Source organism: Canis aureus, chromosome 20 (assembly GCF_053574225.1).
Source record: "Canis aureus isolate CA01 chromosome 20, VMU_Caureus_v.1.0, whole genome shotgun sequence".
Classification (NCBI taxonomy): Eukaryota; Metazoa; Chordata; class Mammalia; order Carnivora; family Canidae; genus Canis; species Canis aureus.
In genome coordinates, this window is record NC_135630.1 from 21,538,582 (window position 1) to 21,564,352 (window position 25,771).

Consider the following 25,771-nt stretch of genomic DNA (forward strand, 5'->3'; position numbering starts at 1 on the left):
CTATGCTGCTTAGACACAGATCTCTTTTTTATTAAATACGCAGCATAAGATAGTAGGAGACAAAAATCATATGTGACTTTATGCCAACATTTGAGCTACAATGCAAGCTCATGAAGGCAAAATAATTTGCCTGGGCAGTGTGAAATGAATATTAATGTCTGACTTACACTATGTTAAAAATTCTTTCAGCCTTGTGCATATCTTCTAACAAAGCCCTACATCTTTATGATAATGGCAACTAACTTTGTGGATTAGACCTAGAAGCATAAAAAGTTAGCCCTGGAGACTCTGTTTATTCTAATCACCCTTTTACCAAAAGATTTGATTTGCAGACCATTCTTAGTAGCAGGGAATGCACAGCTTTGAGAGACAATTCACTTCATTCTTAGGTGCCACATTTGTCCTATATTGAACTAGCACATTTCTTTTTACAACTTCATCTGTTGGTTCAAAGGTACTTTCTCAATCAACATAGGCTGTCCTATACGTGACTGAGAAAATGAAAAATGGCTCTGGCAGCTGACAGCTAAACCATGATGTTCCTGACAGAACATAAACATGATCACAGGATAGAAACCACATAAACAATGCCAAACAATGCCTGCTGTGACTGTGATGGGACAAGACAGAGACAGTGCTCAGGGCACATGTCTGAAATAAGATAGAGACAAAGACTCTGCAACCACAAGATTAACTAAACATACCCTTCTTTTTACTAATGTAAGTGATTACTGCTTATTTGTCAAAGACAACTCTAAATGCACTTTGGTACACTCCCCCTTTCTAGATAAAATTTACCAAGATCTCTAATTACGAAGATGTCCCTACTTCCAGGCAGCACCCAACACAGAACAGACACAACTTCCTTTACCTCTCTGTAGAATCAGCAGTATAACCTCTAATCCTATAATAGGCCCCTTCCCAATGCCTCTGAGCATGAAATCCCACAGTCCCTATGATGGACCTTCTTTCCTGCTATAGAAACTTCCTTGACTACAGGTGTATTCCTGGTGGTCCTTGACAGTACATTATACTATTTGACTCCATGTAGAGAGAATGTAGAGCATTAACAGCAATCTTGGCACATTGCTAGGAGTCAAAGAGACTTGGGTTCTAACTCAATTAATTAGATGGGCTACCTTGGATAGATCACCAAACCTCTCTAAGCCTCAGTTTTTATAGATGCAAAATGAGAAGGTTAGACTAGGTGGATGAGTTTTGATCTTTGAGGTTTTGAAATGTCAGGGACCATGAGTCACTAAAGGGATTCTTGAGTCCATATTGACATAGGAATTTCTGCAGTCCATGCAATCATTGTGTATTAAAAATACAACTACTCTTCAATGAGGACATCTTAAACATTTAGACTGCAAAAGGAATCTTGATACACTGGTAGTGAAAAACCACTGGACTCTTCTTGAGAGTTTATATAATTGTAACCTTCCCAGTGAACACTGTTGCAGTGATATATATCCATCAAAAATTCTCAAAATCACCTTGGAAAATGAAGGGAATATGGAAAAGCTTAGAGAGTTTCTTAGTGGGGTGGAAGAAGTGCCACTAGGAGTCTCAAAACCTATTATAAAGCTTAAAGCATCCTGAGAACAAATGACACAAAGCCCATAGGAGTCTGAGACCCTGCCATAGTGCACACTGTTTGCAACTCCACTTGTTTCCCAGGCATGCTTGGGAATAAGAATCCCGAGACTAATGGGTTGATGAGTTCTGTGATTAAATGCAAAATTCTACCTTGGAGCTAAGAAATGGAAGTCTCCCTCAGAGGAGTTACTTCAGAATTGTAATGAGTTGCAATTTGTTATAGGCATTTGTTAAATCATTAAAATTTAGAATTTTAAAAATCCCCATTTTAGCCTTGAATTAACCTCTACGTACAATACTCTATTTTTTCCTCCAGATTCTTAAGCTTTCACCCATCATTTATTGTGGACTATATTATGAACCTAAAAATTGTCTCCTGAATACAGTTTTTGTGCTATATTTAGCAGAAAGATATTTCTTGTTCTCTCTCTATAGATATTCCTCAATGAGTGCAGTCTTCACTCATTGACACTATGAATAGTCTTTCTTCAAAAACACAGCATCAGAGAATAGCATCCCTATTCTGTTAGGGAAAATGGAAATTTATTTGATTTATGTGAAAATATAAAGAGAATTTGAATATAAGTGTCTGTGCTTTAGACCATTATGAATTTATCCTTATTATTGTCAGTCATTGCAATGCTTCTGCAATGCAATCTATGCTGGCCATAACGTTGATTTGATTAAAAACAAAACATCTAGGATTTCAACTGTTTAAATGGAAATTATTATGCTGGGATTAAAAGAAATATGTTCATTTACTGGTTTCATAAAAATTCAAGAGATAGGACTGAGGCTAAGCCTATTTCTACACTGAGCAAAGTTATTATTAATGATAACAGATTACCATTGTAAACACAGCAAGAATTAATGAATTGATATTTGCAAAGTATTCTGAATCTTTAGGAAAAATATTAAAAAAGAATTTATTGAATATTTCAAAAACCAAATTATTAGCTTACTAGATCATATATCATATGTAGGTATGTTTATTATATACAGATGTATAAGAGCAGATCTGTGTGTATGTATGTGTGTTTATGTATGTTGCAACCTGACAAGAAGCCTACCAGAAATAGCAACTTAAACATTATATATATATATTATATATATCATATGTAATAGAATTACATATAAATTGGTCTTACTCTTAGACTATGCCCAGCACTATTCATGGAATTTATTAGATGAATGAATAAATAATCCCCCTGGTTAACGTGTTTCTTTTCCTCCAACTTCACATTTGTAGAAAAGTTTATATGCGCTAAATTTCTTAAACTCTAGGCAAATTTCACTTTCCTCATTATTTCACTAAAACTGTTTTCATTCACTATCCACATTCCAGTTACCAAATTCAAAAGCCTCCTTTACCATTATTCATCACACTGTATCCCCTAGGACAGCTGGAGTAATTTACCATTATCTTCTTTAAAAACAAAACAAAACAAAAAAAAAACTCTTGTCCCTCAATCATGATACCTATTCTCATTGCCTCATAAAATTTATAGACTTTGCAATTCTTTTCTCTTAGCTTTCTCTCTTCTGAATGTAACATTTTCTCACTCATGTGTTTTCATTTCCTCCACTTTTTATCTTCTTTCCCTTGAAAGGGCGCCTTCCATGATCTCATAGCCTGAAAACTTCAGATCTATTTCTGCAACAACAATCTACATTGGAATCTTTGTCCGTTTCCCATCGTTTGCCCACCCTATCATTTGGATAATCTTGTGGAGTTTCAAATTTGATTTATCCAGCCTAAATTCATCACCTTTACTCTAAAACTTGTTCTTTTGTGACTTACATTCTTTTGTCAATGGCACCATAATCACCATAACTACATTCAGGCTTAAAACTACAATGTTAGACCACAAAACCAAATATCCAATTTATTATCTTCATAAAGACCCATGGCACAAAACATGATCTATTACAACAGCTTTATGGTCCACTCCCAATCTCAGTCTCACACTAATAGATGAGCAATCTTGCTGCTGCCCACTCTAACCAGCCTCCCCAACCACTCAAAAGTGTTCGGTGGCTTACATTATCACTGAGTAATATACAATCTGCATTGTTGGTCTTCCTTGACATGATCATAAACTGTTGGGTTTTTTTTTTTTAATTTCCGGTATTGCTCACTACTACTATCTTTCAAATACCTTACATAATGACTTAAGGAGACCGCTCAGTGAACTTTAAATATGTTCCATTCTTTTCTATCTCTGTGCATTCTTTCATAAGGAGTTTATTACTATGGGTAGAGCTAAAATTGGAAGAAAGTACCTTGTATGTTTTAGGCAGAAATTCGAAAAAATGTAAAACAGCTGAAACTTATTATCCCTTCTCTCAATGCATCTAATAATTTCATTCTATGCTAGATTAATTATATGTATATTGTATTAGCTTGCATTAAAAGGCATGCTGTAGAACAAATGACAACGGACTTGCCAGCATAAAATAGCACAAATTTAATAGCTCACAGCTTCTGTAGGTCAGAATCAAGTGCACCATGGATGGATTCCCTATTCAGGGTCTCAGCAGGCTGAAATCAAGGTGTGGGTTTGGGCTATGGCTCTCATCTGAAGGTTCAAGTCCTCTTCCAAGCTCACTGTGTTTTGGCAGATTCATTTCCTTGTGGTTGTAGAAATGAAGACCATATTTTTCCTTTTAGCTATTGACCATGGACCACTCCCTTTTCCCAGATGTCTCTTGCAGTTTCTTGCCATGGGACTGCCATAGCCCATCACAACATGGATGTTTGCTTTATCTTCTTGGGCCATCTAAAATGTATCTGTCTTTTTTCCAATGCAGCCAGTTAGAACTTCCTGCTTTTAAAGACTTCATGTGATCAGCTCAAGCTTGCACAAATAACCTCTCTATAATAAAATCAGCTGATCTCTATAATAAAATCAGGTTTATAATAAAATCAACCTAAATTATATCTACAAAATCAATTCATAGCAGTACCTATTTAGTGTTTAATTGAGTAGCTAGGAGAAGGTTTGTAAACACCAAGAATCGTAGGGAGCCATTTAGAATTTGTCACCACGTATGCCCACATATTTTTTCAATGCTGTTGACAACAGTTTACTATTAGAAGCCAATAGTCCTTCAAAAGCAGTCAAATCTCTTGAATATTTGCTAGAAAAGGGATAGCAACAAAAATTGTTGACTTTGGCTGTATATTCTCCAAATTTCAAGTACCAAGATTAACACTAAATCCAGTAATTGAAGTCAAATGTGGATGTATATGCTTCTACTAACTTTTTTTGGTAGATCATTGCTATATGATATTCAAAAGCAAATCACTTTGGGAGCCATGCTGAGGATCTTTAATGATTGAAACTGCCAATTGACAACACCTGCTGTTAAATTGTCTAGGCCAACTTCTCTCTTTTCTTTTCTATGGAACAGACTTTGGGATCAAAGTCAAGAATTCAAGCAGCTTCATTTCTTTGTGGACAATATTGGACTCACTTCCAGGCACAGCCTTCTGTGCAGAATTTGAATAGCACTTTTAGTCGGGTTGAAATATGTGTTAAGCTTGGTTAACAAAATAACAGATATAAACTATATCCCCTTATCTTTAGTCAAACTTCTCCAGAATGTCAACATATCAGAGCTTGTCAGAGAAGCCAATACCAAATTAGTTGCCTTGTGAATTCCTAGAATGCAAGGAACTGATCCAAAACATTTAAATCTTCAATGCTTTAACCAATTCTAATAATAAATGAATGTTCAATTGAAATATTACATTTAAATAAGGATTTCCAACACTATGCTTAGCTCCTTAAAGAAATAGCTTTTTCAAGGTTAAATTCTATACACTCTACATGAGAAACCACTCTATGAAGAACATTTGTGCATTTTCTCAAACCTACATTGAAGTATCTCATTTGCAACATTTGTTGGTTTACTTTACATCAGTAGCCATCTTTCTCTGTTAATCGCCATATGAAATATAGCTTTGGTGACCATTCAGGTCAGTTCAACAAACATGTATTTAGGGATTAAAATCTAAGATACTAGGCCAGGCCAGAGGCATGCTAACCTGAAAGAATAATTAATTATCCACCTTAAAAGAGTTTAAAGATACATAAATATTTCTTTTTACAAGAACATTAAGAGAATATTAGTAATCTGACTCATTGCTCCTTCCCCTTCCCTCTTTAATTGCTAAGAAACACAGAACTAAATTTTGTGTTCTCTCCCAGCAACAAATTTTGTAGTTTGTTTCTCTAAATAAATGGTCTCTGATTTTCTGGTTTTTAATTTTAAAAAGTTTTTACTATTTGTTCCTTTAAAAAAAAATTCATTTATTTATTTGAGAGAGAGAATGAATGTGAGAGAGAGAGAGGGAGCATAAGCAGGGGGAAGCAGACTCACAGATGAGCAGGGAGCAGGAACCCCAGCATCATGACCTGAGCCTAATTGGACTCTAATTGGCAGATGCTAATTAGACAGAACCACCCAAGCACCCTTTACTATTTATTCTTACTGTGAGCTGTTTAATTTTTTTTTTTTTTGCAAGTAGGTGACATTTTTCAAAAGTACCTAAACATTTGAAATACTTAATATTTATAGTAATATTTTTTCCAAATTGTTTATCAAATCATTTTTATTTTTTATTTTTTCAAATCATTTTTAGACATTAGAAACATTCAGAAATATTATCGCATAGAATAAAGGACCTTTTATAAAAATTCAGACAATTTTATAGTTTCTAAAGAAACCTTATTATAAAAAATTATTTTCATTTTAAATAGTAGTGGAAGATCAAACAGATTCATGTTGAGTTTTCTTTTATGATACAATTAGGATATGAAAACTCATAAAAATTAAATAACTGCTCAGGAATACACTATGTGTCTTCTAAAATGGCATTTTATGTAAAAATGAAAGGGAGAAGAAGTTGACATTTATTGTACTGTTTCTATAGACTAGATACTGAACTGAGCATTTTACTTATTTCATTTTATTTAATAACTCTGTAGGTGATGAGACAGGAGAGTAACATTTGCCTTCTACATGCCAACTACTCAGCTATGCATTTATGTCATGATTTATAATCAGAAATATATATTTGGCCTCTGACTATTCCTGGCACTTAGCTCCTAAAACCCTTATAATTTTCTTTTTTTTTTAATTTAAATTCAATTAGCCAACATATAGTACATCATTAGTTTCAGATGTAGTGTTCAATAATTTATCAGTTGCTGCAAAAAGAAAAGCATTTTACAAAGTACATCATCCTTTCTTGATCAAAACTCTTCACAGTATAAGGATAGAGGGAAAATATCTCAATATCATAAAAGCCATATACAAAAGCCCATAGCAAATATCATTCTCAATAAGGAAAAACTGAGAGCCTTTCTGCTAAGGATGTCCACTATCATCACTGCTGTTCAGCATAGTACTAGAAGTCCTAGCTTCAGCAACCAGACAACAAAAAGAAATAAAAGGCCTCTGAATTGGCAAATAAGAAGTCAAACTCTCATTCTTCACAGATGGCATGATACTATATGGAAAACCCAAAAGATTCCACCCCCAAATTGCTAGAACTCATACAGGAATTCAGCAAAGTGGCAGGATATAAAAATCAATGCACAGAAATCAGTTGCATTTTTATACACTAACAATGAGACAAAATAAAGAGAAATTAAGGAGTCAATTCCATTTTACAATCGCACCCAAACCTATACCTAGGAATAAACCTAACCAAAAAGACAAAGGATCTGTACTCAGAAAATCATAGAACGCTCATGAAAGAAATTGAGGAAGACATGAAGAAATGGGAAAATGTTACATGCTCTTGGATTGGAAGTATAAATACTGTTAAAATGTCTATGCTACCTAGAGCAATCTGTACATTCAATGTAATCCCTATCAAAATACCATGGACTTTCTTCACAGAGTTGGAACAAATAATCCTAAAATTTGTATAGAACCAGAAAGACCCCAAAAAGCCATAGGAACACTGAAAACTAAAACTAAAACTAAAATTGGTGGCATCACAATCCCAGACTTCAAGCTCTATTACAAAGCTGTAATCATCAAGACAGTATGGTACTGGCACAAATACAGACACATAGATCAATGGGATATGTGGAACAGAATGGGAACAGAATAGAGAACCCAGAAATGGGCCCTCAATGCTAGAGTCAACTAATCTTTGACAAAGCAGGAAAGAATATCCAATAGAAAAAAGACAGTCTCTTCAACAAATGGTGTCAGGAAAATTGGACAGCAACATGCAGAAGAATGAAACTAGACCATTTCCTCACACCATGCACAAAAATAAACTCAAAACAGATGAAAGACCTAAATGTGAGACAGGAATCCATCAAAATCCTAGAGAACACAGGCAGCAACCTTTGTGACCTTGGCCACAGCAACTTCTTACTAGACACATCTCCAAAGGCAAGGAAAACAAAGGCAAAAATGAACTATTGGGACTTCTTCAAAATAAAAAGCTTCTGCACAGCAAAGGAAACAGTCAACAAAACCAAAGAACAACCGACAGAATAGGAGAAGATATTTGCAAATGTCTTTTAAGATAAAGGGCTAGTATCCAAAATCTGTAAGGAACATATCAAACCAAAGAACAAATAATCCAATCAAGAAATGGGCAGAGGATGTGAACAGACATTTCTCCAAAGAAAACATACAAATGACCGACAAACACATACAAAAATGCTCAACATTGGGACACCTGGGTGGCTCAGTTGTTGAGTGTCTGCCTTCAGTTCGGGACATGATCTCAGAGTCTTGGGATTGAGTCTCCCATTGGGATCCCTGCAAAGAGCCTGCTTCTCCCTCTGCCTGTGTCTCTGCATCTCTCTCTCTCTCTCTCTCTGTCTCTCTCTCTGTCTCTCATGAATAAATAAATAAAATCTTAAAAAAAAAAAAAAACTCAACATCACTTGGCACCAGGGAAATACAAATCAAAACCACAATGAGATACCACCTCACACTAGTCAAAATGGCTAAAATTAACAAGTCAGGAAATAACAGATGTTGGCGATGATGTCGAGAAAGGGGAACCCTCTACATTGTTGGTGGAAATGCAAGCTGGTGCAGCTGCTCTGGATAGCAGTATGGAGGTTCCTCAAACAGTTAAAAACAGAGCTATGCTATGACCCAGCAATGGCACTACTGGGTATTTACCCCAAAGATACAAATGTAGTAATACAAAGGAGCACCTGTACCCCAATGTTTATAGCAGCAATGTCTACAATGCCAAAATATGGAAAGAATGGAGATGTCTGCCAACAGATGAATGGATAATGATGTGGTTTATATATATATACAATGGAATGCTACTCAGCCATCAAAAAATGAAATCTTCCTATTTGCAGCAATGTGGATGGAACTAAAGGATATTATGCTAAGCAAAATAAGTCAATCAGAGATATACAAATTACACATATGGTCTCACTCATATGTGGAATTTAAGAAACAAAACAAGATCAGGAGAAGAAGAGGAAAAATAAAACAAGAAGAAATCAGAGAGGGAGACAAACCGTAAAAGACTGTTAATCATAGGAAATAAACTAAGAGTTACTGGAGGGGAGGGGGGGGAGGATGGAGTGACTCGGTGATGGTCATCAAGCAGGGCATGTGATGTAGTGAGCACTGGGTATTATGTAAGACTGATGAATCACTAACCTCTACCTCTGAAATCAATAATACGTTATGTTAATTAATTGCATTTAAATAAACATTTTTAAAAAATAATTTATCAGTTGTGCATAACACCCAGTACTCCTCATATCATGTGCCTTCCTTAATGCCTATCACCCAGTTACCATATCGCCCCCACCCACCAGCCCTTCAGCAACCCTTAGTTTGTTTCCCAGAGTTAAGAGTCTCTCGTGGTTTGTCCCCCTCTCTGATTTCTTCCTATTCAGTTTTTCTTCCCCTCCCCTATGATCCTCTGCTCTGTTTCTTATATTCCACATATGAGTGAAACCACATGATAATTGTCTTCCTCCAATTGACTTAATTCACTCAGCATAATACCCTCCTGTTCCATCCATGTCGATATAAATGGTAGGTATTCATCTTTTCTGATAGCTGAGTAACCCTTATAATTTTCTACATAAGAAGCAGGAGGGCGTCTTTTGTTTTAATATTTAGTTTTGTTTCCAGTTCCCAAAATAGCTCCAGAACACAAAGGTGAAATGAGTGACTTTTTGTTTGTTCATAACAGGCCCCTTTCAACTACACTAGAGTTTATGTTAATGAGGTAACTTTTGGAAAGCCTCTAAGGATGGAGGCTGAGTGCCAACGGGGCCACCCACATGATTAGAGGGTTGGAACTTTCAGCTCCACCTTCATTCCCCCAAACATATTTGAATACTTGCAGTATTTTATATTTAAGTAATCCCATAAGTTAATTCACACCATTTCATAGATGAAAAAGATGAACCCGAGAAAGAAACTAGGTGAAGGTTATACAGATATAAGTATTGGAACTGCAGTGTGAAGCCAGGTGCAGTAAGGAGACTTCTGGGATGATCTCCAGTGATCCACATCATATATAATGCCATCGCCCTAAGTAAGAGAAGGACCTATAACTGAATTTTAACCAATAATGCGCAAAGGTGATAATAAATCACTTAGGTGATTTTTCTTGTCTATATGGCAAAGATGAAAAGTTTGGACAGTTATAACTAGGGTCCCTAATCAGTTGACTTTAAGTTAATTATAAGGGAGACAACCCTGGATGGACCTGACCTCATCAGAGGAAACCTTTAAAGAGAACCTAGAAGTAAGAGACAGGCAGAAACAGCAACAGGTAAGCCCTGGTTAGTATTCAAGAAGCAAATGCCATATGTGGAACTTCAGTCTTACAAAACCACGAGTAATAAAATTCTGCCAAAACCCCATAAGCTGGAAGAGGACCTTGAGCTGAGGATGAGCTTTCAGCCCGATCCATGTATTGACCTCAGATTATGAAACCTAGGTACTTTGGGAGGCTCCTGACAAAGATTTTCCTCCTTTATCAAAGAGAAAATGTGAGAAGTAACATTTGCTTCTTCCTGTCTTCAATGTGGTTGTGTGAGGATCCAGTTGTTTGGAAGTACACCGCCAGACTGTCGCTATGAAGGGAAAGTCAAGACTGGCAGAGAAACTAACCCACAGCCCTGCCCTGTCATCCCTGAGCTGCTACACAACAGCACAATGTGTGCTAAGCAACACATTGAATTATGAGCAAACATCCCTACATAATTATTGAATTATGAGCAAACATCCCTACAATATTACCTCTGATGATAATAGACACCATAGATACTAGTTGGTAAATGTACTTGCAGCTGAAAACATGCATATTAGTCAAAATTCTCCAGAAAAATAGAACCAATAGAATGTGTGTGTATATATAAGAAGGAGATTTAAGAAGTTGGCAGATGAGCTTTTATAGTCTTGGTGAATGCCAAATCTGATGGGGGAGGCCGTCAGGCTGCAGACTCTGGGAAGAGGTACAGTTCCAGTCCAGAGGCAGTCTGCTGTAGGACTAGGAAAAGCTGAAGGTGTAGCTGTAGCCAAGGGCAGTCTGCTAGAGAATTCTCTCTTGTTCAGGAGAGGTTATCCTTTTTGTTTCAGGCTTTCAACTAATTGGATGAAATCCACCGACATTATGGATGGCAATCTGTTTCACTCCAAGTTTGTCTATTTAAATGTAAATCTCATCCAAAAACCCCTCATGAAAACATCTAAAAAATGATATTTGACCAAATATCTGAGTACTACTTCCCAGACAAGTTGATGCATAAAATTAATCATCACAGCATCCTGATAGGAGAAAAAAATGTGTCTCATATGTTTCATCCTGATGATACCTGCATACTGCATGGGAAAATAAAATTCAGCTTTAACAATAATAATTTTCATTTATTAAGTGCTGATTTTGTGCCAAGCATGATGACAGATATTTTAACCAATTATTGTATTTAATCTGCATTTCAAACTTGTAAGGAATTATTATTGTTGTTGTTATTATTTTGGTATTTAGTTAACAACTATTTAGGGCTTAGAATATCAGGCATGGTTTGACCACTACACACAAAGCAGTTAACAAGAGAAAGTCCCTACCCTAAGAAATTTATATTCTAGTGAAATAGGACCAATAGGAGACCAGTTAACAAACAAGTGGTAAGTGCTAAGAAGAAATTAAAGCAGGTAAGGGAAAAAGAGTGAGGGAAGAGGTAATTTATTTTAATAATATTTTTAAAATATTATTTATTCTCAATAATATTTTAATTTATTTCTATATCTGGGATTTTACCAGATACAGAAATGACACAAGGGAGTGAGTTATGCAAATATCTGGGAGAAAATGGAACACATGAAGAGAAGAGGAAGGGCTCCAAAGTGAGAATGAGCTCAAAGCTTTCAAGGAACATGAAGAAATGTGAAGAGAGCCAGGAATTATTAGAATGGATTGAGCCAGGGTGACTGACTTAGGAGATGATGATAGATGTACCCCTAACTAGATCATACATGAACACACTCACTGGAAAGTTTTGTGGGATTTTTTAAAGATTGTATTTATTTATTTGAGAAAAACAGAAGGGAGAGAATGAGAGCACAAGCAGGGGGAGGAGCAGAGGGAGAGGAACAAACAGACTTGGACAAGCCCAGAGTCCGACAGAGGGCTCAATCCCATGACCCTGAGATCATGACGTGGGCCAAAGTCAAAAGTCAGACATTTAACCAACTGAGACACCCAAGCAACCCTGGAAAGTTTTGAAAAGGAATTTGATTAACGAATGGTTTTAAAAGCTCACTCTGTTCCTTAAGTGGAACCAGCCTAGAAGGGGGCAAGAGTGGGAGCAGCGAGGCCACCAGGGGCTAGTGCAATGATGCAGGGATTGAGGTGGTAAAGGTGGCGGTGGGAGGACGATTGTTACACACCCCCTTTGCTGGATTAAGGAACTAGGCTTGAGGAGTTTCAGAAAATGACACAAGGTGACATAGCTAGTGAGTGGAATAGATATTCGGAAACAAATCATCCCAGATTTCAATACTCGTGCTATTTCTGTGTATTGTTTTCTTGCTAAAAGATAAAGAATTAGTGAAATTTCTATTGTACAAGATTAGTGATGGTTAGGGGATGTTGTGCTCTATGTTAGTACACTTTGAGGAGGAAATGACAGCAAAAACTTGACAAAACAAAAATTCAAAGGGAAAAGTACCCAACCAGTAAAGGATCTCTCTTCAAAGCAAAATGGAATAGAAGGAAACTGACAGTTTTAGATCATTCTACAGATCCACTCAGTAGGAGAATAATACTGTTTTGTTTTCTCTTGGCAAAGATCACTGAAATGACTTCATTTAAGGAACAGTTTACATCTAGGTGGAGAAGGTATAATTGTTTCACATTTAAACTATCACAATGTGTAAATAGAACATTGCCGATCACCTTGTAAAACACACGGAGCTTGATTTCATACTCTTCCCCCTTCTACCTTATGATAGACAGATAGTTTCCAAACTTTCTGAATACTATCTACAATGACAGATACCTTTTATATTATAACCTACTAAAGACACACACACATACACACACACACATGCTACTGAAACAAACATTTCAAAAAATGCTGATTGCAAAGCACTAAAGTGATTTGAAGTCTCCTGGTAGGTCAATATTCCAGAGTTTCAAAAGCAACGGAGGTAGAAAACAGACTGGAGGAAAATTGTAAATATTTAGTTTCGGCTCCTATTCATGTCTTTCTCAATTTAGGCGCAGGGTTATTTCACACAGTTGTTCTAAGGCCAACCCAGAGCCCAAGGGCAACCAAGTCTACAGTCATGAAAGCAGAAGCCGGCTATGAGGCACTCTCCTTGACCTTTTTGACCTCTTAAAACTTCCCCGATTGCCAACACACAGCCATGTGTGGGTGTGACACATTAGGGATCACTGACTGAAATCTAAGATGGATAGAGGCTGATCTTGCTGTGGTGGCCCTTGCCCCATCTGTCCTCCAGGCTGGCAAGGTGCCCACTGGTTAGCAGTTAAGAGAATGGGCTCTGGAACCAGATGTCAAGCACAGCCCTCCTTTCACACTGATTGTGTAAGCTTTGGAGGAATGCTTAGCTTTGTGCTTCAGTTTACTTAGTTTTGTAATAACCCTAATAGGATCTCACTCAGGGCGCTGGCATAGTAAATGAGTTGATGTAAACAAAGGGCTCTCAGCTCAGGGCTTGGCACAAATTGAGCATCCATTTGATAATTGCTATAATAATAATTACTATTATTATTATCATGAGTGTCAGGGCAAGGCATGAAGTCAGGGGGAAAGGGGACAGACTAGAGTGACTGGAACACATTTCCTTACTCTCTACTCCCAACTTTAGGGACTTATCAGAACCAAGTAAATGTGAAGAAGAGGAGAGTTGAAATCTTAGAATTTATCAGTCTGACACCTTCACAGATACAGAAAATGACCCAGAGGGGCTCAGAGACTTCTCAGCTCACACAATGGTCTTGAAACAGAGTTAGGACTACATTTCAGTTTTTATGATTCTTAAGTAATTACTCCTTTCATTTCATGACATTGTCATTCCTGGCAAGGATTCGTAAGCAATTGTCTCACAAAAATTTTGACTTCTGAAACCATATGCCAATTAGTATTTTAATGCAAAGAGCTAAATATGAACAACAGTAAATATTTTAAAAGATGAGGGGACTCTGGATTTTCAGGTGTTTAAATGGTTCAGCTTATTTGTGACAGTTTTATGTATTTTTAATAACTTATCAATAATATTTATAAACACAAGCTGTCATATCCCCTATGATTCATATATATGATAGGACCTACATAATATTTGTGCTTATTTTTTAACATTACTTCGGAAAATTTGTACATTTTGTATGTGGTGATTTTGAAAATGACTTTCCAAAGTTAAGGTAATTGTACCTGGTAAAAATGCCTAAAAAGAATACACACACACACAGAGGAGGTAACTGAATAGTCTCTGAGATTAAATTGCTTATTGTTTGTCATGTAAGAAAAAGTTGGAGAACTGGTTCTGTGTATCCCACTAAATATTCATGTTTCACATCATATCAGCAGCTGGTAAGGTAATGTGGTGGTGGTAGTAATTTCTAGAGGGTCAGCAATACCAATGCTCAAAAATGTAGCTAAATCTTTCATCAAGTCATTAGTAGAGTGAATGGTTTTCTAAGTGTATGTTTGTACATAACTATATAAATACACAGAGAATTTACACATATTGAGAGAGGGATAGAGAGAGAATGAAAAAGAGAAAGAGAGAAGGCAAACAAGCACTAAGATATTTTAAATCTTGGCTCCACTGTATACACAGAGTCAAGAGTAACAAGTATAATTTTAATATTCAATGGAATAGTGGATATTTTTGCTAATAGTGGCAACCAGAAATAAGAGAATACTTTTTTAAAAATTATAATGATGAGGATTTTAGTCCTGAGTAGAGTGGTTTATTCATTCTTTCCTAACTAAATTCAAAACTTCAAAAATAAATTTTCAAAATACATAGTCATATGTATTGATGAGCCTACTTGATAACATATGTTTCTGAATACAGATATAAGCAAACAAAATATCAAGACTTTTAAGAGCGTAGAGGCTGTTTGTAGTCAATTCATTGAAACATTACCCCTCACTGGACTCTGACCCTGAATCAGAAGCACCTTGACTAATACCACACTTAAAGAGAGAATCAGGGCTTTTTTACTTCGAGTAAGATACCTATCAACTCGCTATCAGCTAGGAAAGAAAAAGACTGATGCACACAAATTTCCAAGCAACCAAATTTAAAAGCTCTAAGAAAGGTTTCCTATTTTTCTAATAGAAGTTAGGGCAACGGGATTTGAATCGACTTAGTTTACATGTTAGTAATTATGAGTTATAATTTAATATAGACTTTTTTCACCATGACATTTATTTAATGGATACTCTTTGTCTGACCTTTTGATATTGTGTTGTTAGAGGGTTATATTTAGTGAACACGACAAAAACATGCTCTTTGGGTTGGGACTGAGGGGTCTACAGAAATGGATATCTTTTTTTTTCCCTGAAAGGGGCATCTTTTTGGAATTTGTCCACCGGACAAAAGCGCTTTCTGAAATCCATTGCTAGCAGTGTCCCTAATTATGCCGTGAGGCTTTTTGTCTAAATGTCTGGCTAAATATAAGGGAATGAGATGGAAGCTTAGAATTACATTGTAATTTCAGTTTGTGTTTCTGCTAAGCATCTGCAAATTGGATACCTCACGTACCTCTTCAAATCTTCCCAGCTCCACCTCATTCCAGCCCCTGCTGCAGCAACCAGCCTCAAAGTTCAACAAGCTCTGAACATCTCCTTGCAGGAGCAACCTCAACATTGCACCACATACCTCTTGCTTTCTGTCCTGAGGTTTTAAACGCTTTGGCATGGAATAAGTCACCACTCATGGACTCACAACTTCAGTGTGAGGGAACTCTTGCACATACAGACCATCCTTTGCCAATGGAAGGAGGAACAGATGGGCAGATCTTTATTTCTAAGATGTGTTTCATAAGACTCTGTAGAAGGGCCTGTGACACTGGGCACCATTTGTTACAGCGGTGGCCAACTCATTATATCCCCTTATTGCCTGCCATTATCTTTCTAGATTTGCTCTTTCCCCTACCCATCCCTTGATCCTACTCCGCAGTATCACTTCCCAAAACATCACTGCATGAAAGCCTTTGTTTCAGGCTTTGCTTCTGGTAGAACTTTAGCTAACACTCACTCCTTCTGTGATCACATATCCTTGATGGGACATCAAAGAGGACAGTTGATAGAAAGTGCCAATATATACATACAGAGAATAATATAAGTGTGCATGTGTCTGTGTGATATCCCAGCATTAAAAGAAATTCTAAATACTTTTATCAAATGGTCGCTATTTATTCTCTTACACACTACATACTTTGGATTTGGAAGTTGGAGTCATGTCCTCTTGCTTCCCATAGTCAAGACCATGCTTTATTCTGCTCTCCTGTTGTAAAAAATCGCTCTCATAAGTGGCCCAAGGCATTCAGCTCTCCTACTCTCACACCTGCTCACTCATCCCTCATCCCTGTAACCCCATGGCAAAGTACTAAAACCTAGCACGTCTCTTTGCCTTTGTCTTTCTTTAAATACCTGATTTCAGGCAGATGTATTTATCAATTGAAATGTTACAGTTTTAAAAAACAAAATAAAATGTCATAGTGTTTGTTATCTTAATACAAGGGTGATATATTCTTATTAAAGATGATTTAGAGATTATAAGTAGGAAAGTTGACAATAAATCAAAATTTAACAATAAATGCAAGCTTACAGTACAACCAATGCTATCTTTTTGGTAATTACACTTCTTAATTTTTATGCACATATCTTTTTTCCTATGGCAGGTGCACTTTGGAAATGCTGTTTTATAATTGTTTTTAAACAACTAAAGACATCATTAACTTTCTGAGAAAATAAATATCTTTCTATAGTATTTTCTGACCGTATGGTTCCTCTTTATCATTCAACACACTTTTTTTAGAGTTGCTTGTTTTTCAGACTCTAAGTATTAAAGATATAATAAGACAGTCTCTGTCACTCTGGGGTTTATAATGCAATGGGAGAAAAACAAATATAAACAAAGATTATATATGCTTAGCACTAAGAAGAACACAGTGCTAAGAGCGTATAGAATATAACCTACTCCGAGGTCGAGAAAGAGAAGTCATGTGTTATAACAAACTTCCTTTAATCAAATGCTTAAACATTCACATTATTTCCAATGTTTCATTTATTATTAAAAACCACTTTCATCTTTCTAGCTGAATCTTTGCATAATGTCAGGATGACTGATTTAAAACAAATTATTAGAAGAAGAATTGAGGAGTCAAAATGCATGTGCCATTTTAAGGATTCTCATTTATTTTTATACATCCTCCAGAAAGGTTATGTCAAGTAACAGCAGATAGTGAATGACAAACTGTGCTGGTGCTTGAGGATGTTTTCCTTCATCCTCATAATAAGGGGTGTTTTCTCAGTCTCTCTCTCTCTCTCTCTCTCTCCCCCCCCCCATAAACAATTGCCAATTGCCTCCTAAGAAGTTACACTTAAAAAACAAAAGCAAGAGGTTTTTTTTTAGTTAATTAATTTATTTAGAGAGATTAAAAGTGAGTTGGGGGAGGGGCATACGGAGAGGGAGATAGAATCCCAAGTGGACTCTGTGCTGAGCAAGGAACCCATCAAGGGGCTCAATCTCAGGATCCTGAGACCATGACCAGAGCTGAATTCAAGAGTCAAATGCTGGGGGCACCTGGATGGCTCAGTGGTTGAGCATCTACCTTCTTCGGCTCAGGTCATAATCCCAGGACCTTGGGGTCGAGTCCCACATCAGGCTCCCCCTGGGAAGCCTGCTTCTCCCTCTGCCTCTGTCTCTGCTTCTCTCTCTCACTCTGTGTCTCTCATGAATAAATAAATAAAATCTTAAAAAAAAAAAAGAAGAGTTGGATGCTTAACCAACTGAGCTACCCAGGTGCCCCAAGGGAAACAGTTTTAAACCAATTTGTCCAGGGTTTATTAAACTTGCCTAAAATAAGAATCATCTAGGGGGCTTGTAATAATCCAAATTTCTGGTCCTCCAATAAAAGTCTTTAAGGAAACTTGTTTTTTTTTTTTTTTTTAAGTGCCAAGTTATTCTTTTTACAAGGCTGAAAAGGAAAAAGCCAACATTATCCATGGAAATAACTGTTAAAATGCTTAAAGAATACCAAGGCATGGCTCGTGCACTGCTCTGCTATCAGAGAAACCAAGAATAATATTTATGTGCCGTCTTAAGGTCATCAGTGAAGCAAGTTTACTGTTCTGCAAGAAAGGTAAGGTTTCCCGGGTCTAATACTTAAAGACTGCGAAACTATTGCTTCAAGGACCTGCTTTGTCTAAACTTTGTGAGTGACATTTATTAGAAATTTCAAGAAAAAGCAGGTCAAACTGCTATCAATGTTTCTTTTGTTTATTTTACTTTCTTTAACACAAATTAACGGGTGACAGTACATCAAATTAGCGAAGCAATCAATGAAGTTTTTTTCTCACTCTCTGAATCTTTGAGCAGGAAGTGGTCTGTGCTCCGCAAGGCAATATGTATTCAACATTTACGAAAAAAAAAAAAAAACATTTACGAAGCATGCGCCATTTCCCCAATGGACCAGATCTGACACTGAATTGAAATATAAAGAAGTGAGCTTATAGCTCCCTGCAACAGAAAGTCTCTAATCTGGTAACAGATTTATTTAAGAAAGTTATGAGATGATAATACACTGTAGTGGAAACATATAACATATGCAAAGTACTATAGGATTATTGGCAGAATTTAGATAAAGACATGACTGCACTTAGATTACTTAAGATAAAAAGAAGCTGAGTTTAATGTAAATTTCTACATACACATCTTTTTTTAATTTGCAAATTCATTGAGTCTATTGGCATTTTTGAGTAACATTTCTAAAGAAAAAATGTAAAATCATAAAGCCAAAGTGATCATTTCCTTTATGCAGACAAATGGAGCTCCCCTACGGAAATGGTATTCTTGGTGGCACTTTGCTCTGACCAAGCAATGAGCATTAAATTACGTATTTAGCAAACTCTCTTGGCAGTGAGAAGGAAAGAGCGCCAGAATGAACTAGAATGCGGACAACGTATTATTTGATACTTGTAGATAAATGTCGGTATGCTCACTGCTGTTTTAAAATGTGTGTGTAATTAAGTATCTTTAATGAGGTTAGATGTGATCTTCTGTCCTCAGAGCAGAACTTTCTTTAGTCTGTAAATCTCTCATGCAGCACCACTACCTAAATCAGTTCATTAAGCTAATCAGATGCTTGCAGTTCATCTATGTGAATTATACTTGCACTTGGCAGATGATGTACTTAGCACTTGTCGATTGTACTAACCCAGAATATGAAAGAAAACGTTACATAAAACATGTTGTTCCTTCTTCCACATAATAAATCCACAAAATAAATTGTCTATCTACAGAATGCCTAAGAATATTGGCTTTGCGGTATCAGTGAGACAACTTGCGCATCTGAAGCAATAGGACCTTAACTAAAATGTGATCCTCTACATTCATGCTAAGTTTTCAAATATTTTAACATCATGGTCATAGGTGCCTACACAGCCCATTTTTGTCTTTCTTTGAAAATTATTCAGCACAGTTCCCAGTAGCCCTTATCAGTCACAACTTCAGGAAACCTTCAGAAAAACATTCCAAGAACGAATTCAAAAAAGCAGAGTGTTTTAGTGTGTTTCAAAAAGAAATTTATGAAGAAACAAGAACACTTTAGAATGGGCAAGCTTTCTTCTGTTTGTACAACTCCCAGTGAGTTGGCTAATCTTGTTTTAACAGAGACCAATAATGGTGCTTTCACTGCCTCCTCTCGTAAACCAGGCCAGGTCTATACCACCATCCAAACTAAATGGTTTTGTAAATAGACAGTGAGTTGGAAATAATATGAAAGATTCAAGCCAGAGGATTTGGGGGCTCCATGTAAATATTTGACTACCAGAATATTCCAAATGAAGCAAATGCTTGGGCAGCCCTCCACCTTGCTGGAACTAAATCTGGCAAAGGCTGCCTTTGTCCTGGCAAATAGCATGCAGTAAAAAGAGACTACTCCCTCAAATACTTGTACAGGAGCATATCACCACCAGGAATACATGACCAAACACAGATTTGTGAAAATGCGTATATCACTATAACTACACAAAAGTTTTTATAAACATTTTCAATAGAAAGTCACTGGAAACCCAAGAGAATTCCTAGCTGATAGGAAGGTTTAGAGGAGAAAGAGGTGGGGCAGGAAGAGATGGTGGGAACTTTGGGACATGGGGAGATAACTAATAAACATTTTCATGGGCCTGTTGCCAAAGAATTTGGGAATTACTACTACACTAACAAAACCTTTTGGAAAGTTTCTACGTGAAATTCATATTTATTTCTGAATACTGTGGTTGAGTTGGCAGGAAAAGACTCAACTGAGAAATTGATTTACCAAACATTCATCTTATTTATAAAAGACTTCAGCAGGAATGTGCCTTAAAGTTATGGATTTAGAAATTTTCGCAATATGCAATCTAAACAATGACATTTAAACGGATAATGAGACCTTTCCTTTAATACTTTTACCTAATCATCAGTACTAACCTTATAATTAAAGGACTCATTGTAAGCCTGGAATGTGCATTCCCTATTTTTGATGGTTGTATCATTTATCCATTGCTAAATCCAGACATTGTCTCAACATCGCAGTTGACTAATTCAGTAGTCGCTACATTTTTCCATCCAGATTATCAGAACATTAACATCAAACAAAAACCCAAGGGGATGGAGGCTGTGTGTTCGCGAGCCCTAAGATAATTCTCAAAAGACTGGGAATTTCTTTCTGAAATCAAAAGTCACACCTTGAAAACAAAATTCTCCTTTAGTTTTACTCTCACTGAATTGCTTTCTTCCTTGACCACACGTCCGAGGGAAACCACCATACTTCCTACATGCTCTGTTGCCTAACTCTAAGCCATTGTACTTCTGCAGAACTTCCTCTCTCACCTTTAAACCATATCCCATGAGATTCAATTCATTTTCATCTGCACTAAACAGAGGATGATTTGGTATTTTCTGCTATCTATAAAGGTTTAACCTATTTTAGTAGATACCAAAAGGAAAGGTAAGAAAAGGACACATAATGATAAGAAATAAGCTAAATGCATAGGACGATACTAAATGCTGTAGAGGTTCACAGAGGAGATTATATCCAATCCATGTAAAATTTGGGCTAAAATAAGACTTTGTGGATGAAAGGAGACTTGAATTGGACTTAAATATGGATAGATTCCCCCAAATTAGAGAGAGAATCGTTTAAATCACAAAAGAGTAGCACTTCCTTCCCTCCCTAGTTGAAAAATCCTCCCCATAAACCTCAGAATCCCATGTAAATCTGACAACAATGGAATACAAGGTCCTGCATCATCCAGGCTCTGGCTGCCTCTCTGTCCTTCACCTCACCACAACCTCACTTTAAGCCCATGCTTTTGTAATGCAGAACCTATCTTAAAACGTTCCCTTTGTCAAACACATGTATCTCTTGGACTTTAAGAGCAAAAAGTTGAGTTAATTATACTTCTCAGTTCATGCTGCATTATCATCATGTAGGTATTTATTCATTAACTGTTAGCCCCTCACTCACTCTTGTCCCTACCTCTACCATATGCAACTATTGCAACTCTTCATCCTGTTTAATGGGATTGTCTTTATTTGTATGTTTTTACCAAATGTGCATAGCATGAGCACGGGTACTTTCAAATATATGTAAATATATATTTAATATGTATATATATAAAGAATATGTATATTCTTTCAAGTTCTCATTTCTTACTTTTCACTAAATGCATATTTAAGATCCATCTATGTTGCTCTGACTTCACATAATCCATTATATCTAGTGGTTATATATAGTCCAGGGTGTGTGTCCACTGTCCCAATGCTGGCCATTTGAGATGCCTATAAGAACGTGCGATCACAACCACACACGTATACACTCATACTCACATATCCATACTTGTACACATTCGCACCCATACAAACACACACATACACAAATACTTTCACACACACACTATCATACAATACACATTTATCTCACACATGTACAGATGCTACAATGACAATGCTCCCAAACACCCCGCCATAAATATGTACGAACTTTGAAATAAGGACTCTGGACTAGAACTGCTAAGTTATAAGACATGCTTATACTTAATTTTTCCACAGAGTGCTGAATCATTCTCTCAAATGGCCGAGGGTGCCCATGTCTACACAGCTCTGCCAGCACTTGGCATTATTCAGCTTTCTAATGCTTCCAGTCTAATAATGTAGGAGATGCCTTTAATGAAACAACTCCTCAACACTTAGACTGAATTGTATTTTTCTGAGGAGGGAGGCAGTCTGGCTAGCCTATACCAGCCTGCAAAATGGTAGAGGCCATTTAAATCCAAAGGCACTAAAGCATATTTGAAGAATAAGGATTTCAAGAGAGCAAGGCTTCTAGTTATGGAATGAATAAGTCATGGAAATAAAAGAGCACCACAGAGGGAATATAGTCAATGATATTGGAATAGCGTGGTATGGTAACAGATGGTATCTACACTTAACACTGGGCATAACACAACATATACAGAAGTTGAATCACTATGTTGTACACCTGGAACTGGTATAACATTGTGTGCCAACTCTCCCCTCAAATAATTGAAAACAAAAAACAAAAAAAAGGCCAGGAGTGAAAAAGAGATTACCCAAATGTATTAAACTAAGAACTGGCTAAGGTGACATATATGTGACTCTAATTCCAATTCTATGCTCATTTTCACTTATTAGAAAGCAACATATTTATACCTTGGGTCAAGAGTCACAATATATATATTTTTTACATATTTCACTCTCTTGGTGACAGATAATAGCCCTCAAGGTCCTTGAGGTTTCTCGCTAATTTATAAGACATCTCCAATAAGCAGAGGTATACTTTTCACAGTACCATAAACGGGAAACACAAGTCAGGGCAAACAGTTAGGAAGCTGTTCTTCTGTATCCATCAGATGAGCCTCTCAGCATGAGGTTTCGGCCTCAGCAGCTCCATCTGGCTCAGCAGGTTCTAAACGCCTGCTCTGGTTCTCCAAGCTTCACAACACAAGGGCTAAACAGCAGCACAGACTACTGACTCACATATGTCAGGATTGCCCAAGGAATTCTTTGTTTGCTTTGTTCTGACCTTTTCAAAGTCTTTATTAATTTATACATCTGAAAAGTAGTCTTTGAAGTATTTTGTAATAAATAATTTAATCCTTTTGTCATTGACTTCTAGTTTGCTCATTCCAAAAGGAATTTTAAGTGTCAAATGGTTTATTACTTTTTATTTCAATGACACATCTAATCTTATGTCCTTTGCCTACGAGCTGGACATTTTTTTCCCTAATGCTTTGTGTTCCTTCTTAGAATAAAGGTCACGTGTACTTCTGTGTGGCTCACAGTGAAGCAGCACATCACATACTTGGGAGTATCCCTTATGTTACCCATACAGATCAGCTTTTCTCAAAGATCTTTGATTTTATCCTTTGTAAAGCTATATATAATTCTCTTTACACTCCAGCCCTGTGAAGCAGAGAATGTCTAAATCTGGGCGGCTTAATTAGAAAGAAGCAGGCACACATATGGCTAACAGGCTTCGAAATCAGAAGCTTTGGTTTGGAACTATTCTCCTGTGACCACCACTCAGTGATTTGAAGGAGTTGATAAAGATTCTTGGATTCTCTTCTCTATAACGTATAGCAATACACTTGTATTTTAATATGAATGTCTATTATTATTTATTGAACACTTTTTTATAGAGCCAGCTATGTACAAGGTACTATTTGTGTTTTATAAAGCACCCGAATCCTCAATAAATTCTATTAAGCAGGCACTAGTATTATCTACACTTTACTTTAGCACTTTTTTCACTATATGTAGCATCCTTATTATTGTGTGTGTCACAGAGAAAGCTTACCGTGTGAATAGGAAGAGAGATGCTACTCTACAAATATCCAGATCATATGATGTGGCTCTCTTCACTTTCTCAATTAAGAAGTTTGATTCCAACAATCTCCAAGATGTGTCTCATGGATTATACAGAGCAAATTGGACCAACTCCCGTACCCCTCACTTCCCCTGCCTCTCTTTCTAATTGCCACTGTCTCTCACTTCTTTGAACCACAAATGCCAGGACATAACAAAGTATTGTAGTATAAATTAAAAGCACTTCTTCAAATTTCATCTCAGGGAAAACTGGCCAAATCTAGTAATCATGGCACTAAAGCATATTTGCCATTCAATTATTTGGAATCAAAACTGAAAAGTCACTTTTCCACCCCTGAAAAAGATAATCATATACCATTTACTTTTTTAAATTAACGAGAACATGCCAATAAATCTTCATGAAACACTCATCACATGTCCATTACCCTGCTAGGAACTGGTAATACTGGGATGAATAAGGCAATACTTAGCCTCTGAAATGTAATATACAGAAAACAGAAAAATTAATACCTGGTGGAAATGCTATAAACAAGGTAAACCGAGGTTTATTTTTTGGAACTTATTTGGATTAAAAGCATCAGATGCAGAGCTTAATTTAATATTTTAATAGTTTTAAAATGATACAATGATCATAAGATTTTATTTTGATTAAGGATGTATACCCACAGACAGTCTCTCAAGTCTTGTATACATAAAAATAAAACGGGCTTGTAGATTTACATTGCTTGCCAAAGTCAAGTTAAAGACGTTTTACAAAACAACTTCAGTAACCAAGTTAACACATTTCAACAATTAATTAAAATAAAAATTCTGTGGGAAATCATCCAATTTTAGGCCTAGAAAATACATTGGAAACAATGCATTTTGGGTATGTTTCTGATAGATTTATGTTGTGATTTTGTGCCTATTTAAATTCCCAGATGATTCTTCAGTGTAACAATATCTCTAAAACAGGAATAATGTAGTGATGTCATGGTAAGAACTAGAAAGGCTTTCAAAACATAGATAACAAACATGTTTTTCTGTCTAACCATACATTCACAGTTACAGAGTCATATCTAATGGAGGAAAATCTTTATTAGCCCTATGACCTCAGCCTACCATGCTCACAGCTGGTTATTACTCATTCTTCAAATCCAGCCTTAAAATCTCTTTGGAAAGACCTTCCCTGATCACTCAATCTAAAGTAAGTCCTGTATTTTCTCAAATAAATCATTCTATACTTTTCTGGTATGGTACTGTATCAGTTAGTTCAGATTGCCATAACAAAATACCATAGTTTGGATGGCTTAACAGAAATTTATTTTCTCACAATCTTGGAGGCTGAAAGTTAGAAATCAGAGAGTCAGTATGGCCTAGTTCTGGTGAGGACTCTCTTCCTCACTCACAGATTTTTGTCTTCTCTCTGTCCTCTCATAGAGAAGAAAGAGCTCTGGTATCTCTTTCTCTTATAAGGACACCGGTTTTATCAGTCATCCTTCTGACCTCATTTGATCAACTCTTTAGAAGCTCTATCTCCAAGATAGTCATGAAGGGGGTGGGATTTAGG

General features: G+C 36.5%; 1 long non-coding RNA gene across 1 annotated transcript; it reads left to right on the forward strand.

Moving 5' to 3' along the window:
• Positions 1-624: 624 nt before the first annotated feature.
• Positions 625-25,397, forward strand: LOC144291915 (uncharacterized). The gene is made up of 3 exons (XR_013359467.1): positions 625-720; positions 18,287-18,475; positions 25,267-25,397. It is a non-coding gene; the product is annotated as an uncharacterized LOC144291915 (long non-coding RNA).
• Positions 25,398-25,771: the final 374 nt, after the last annotated feature.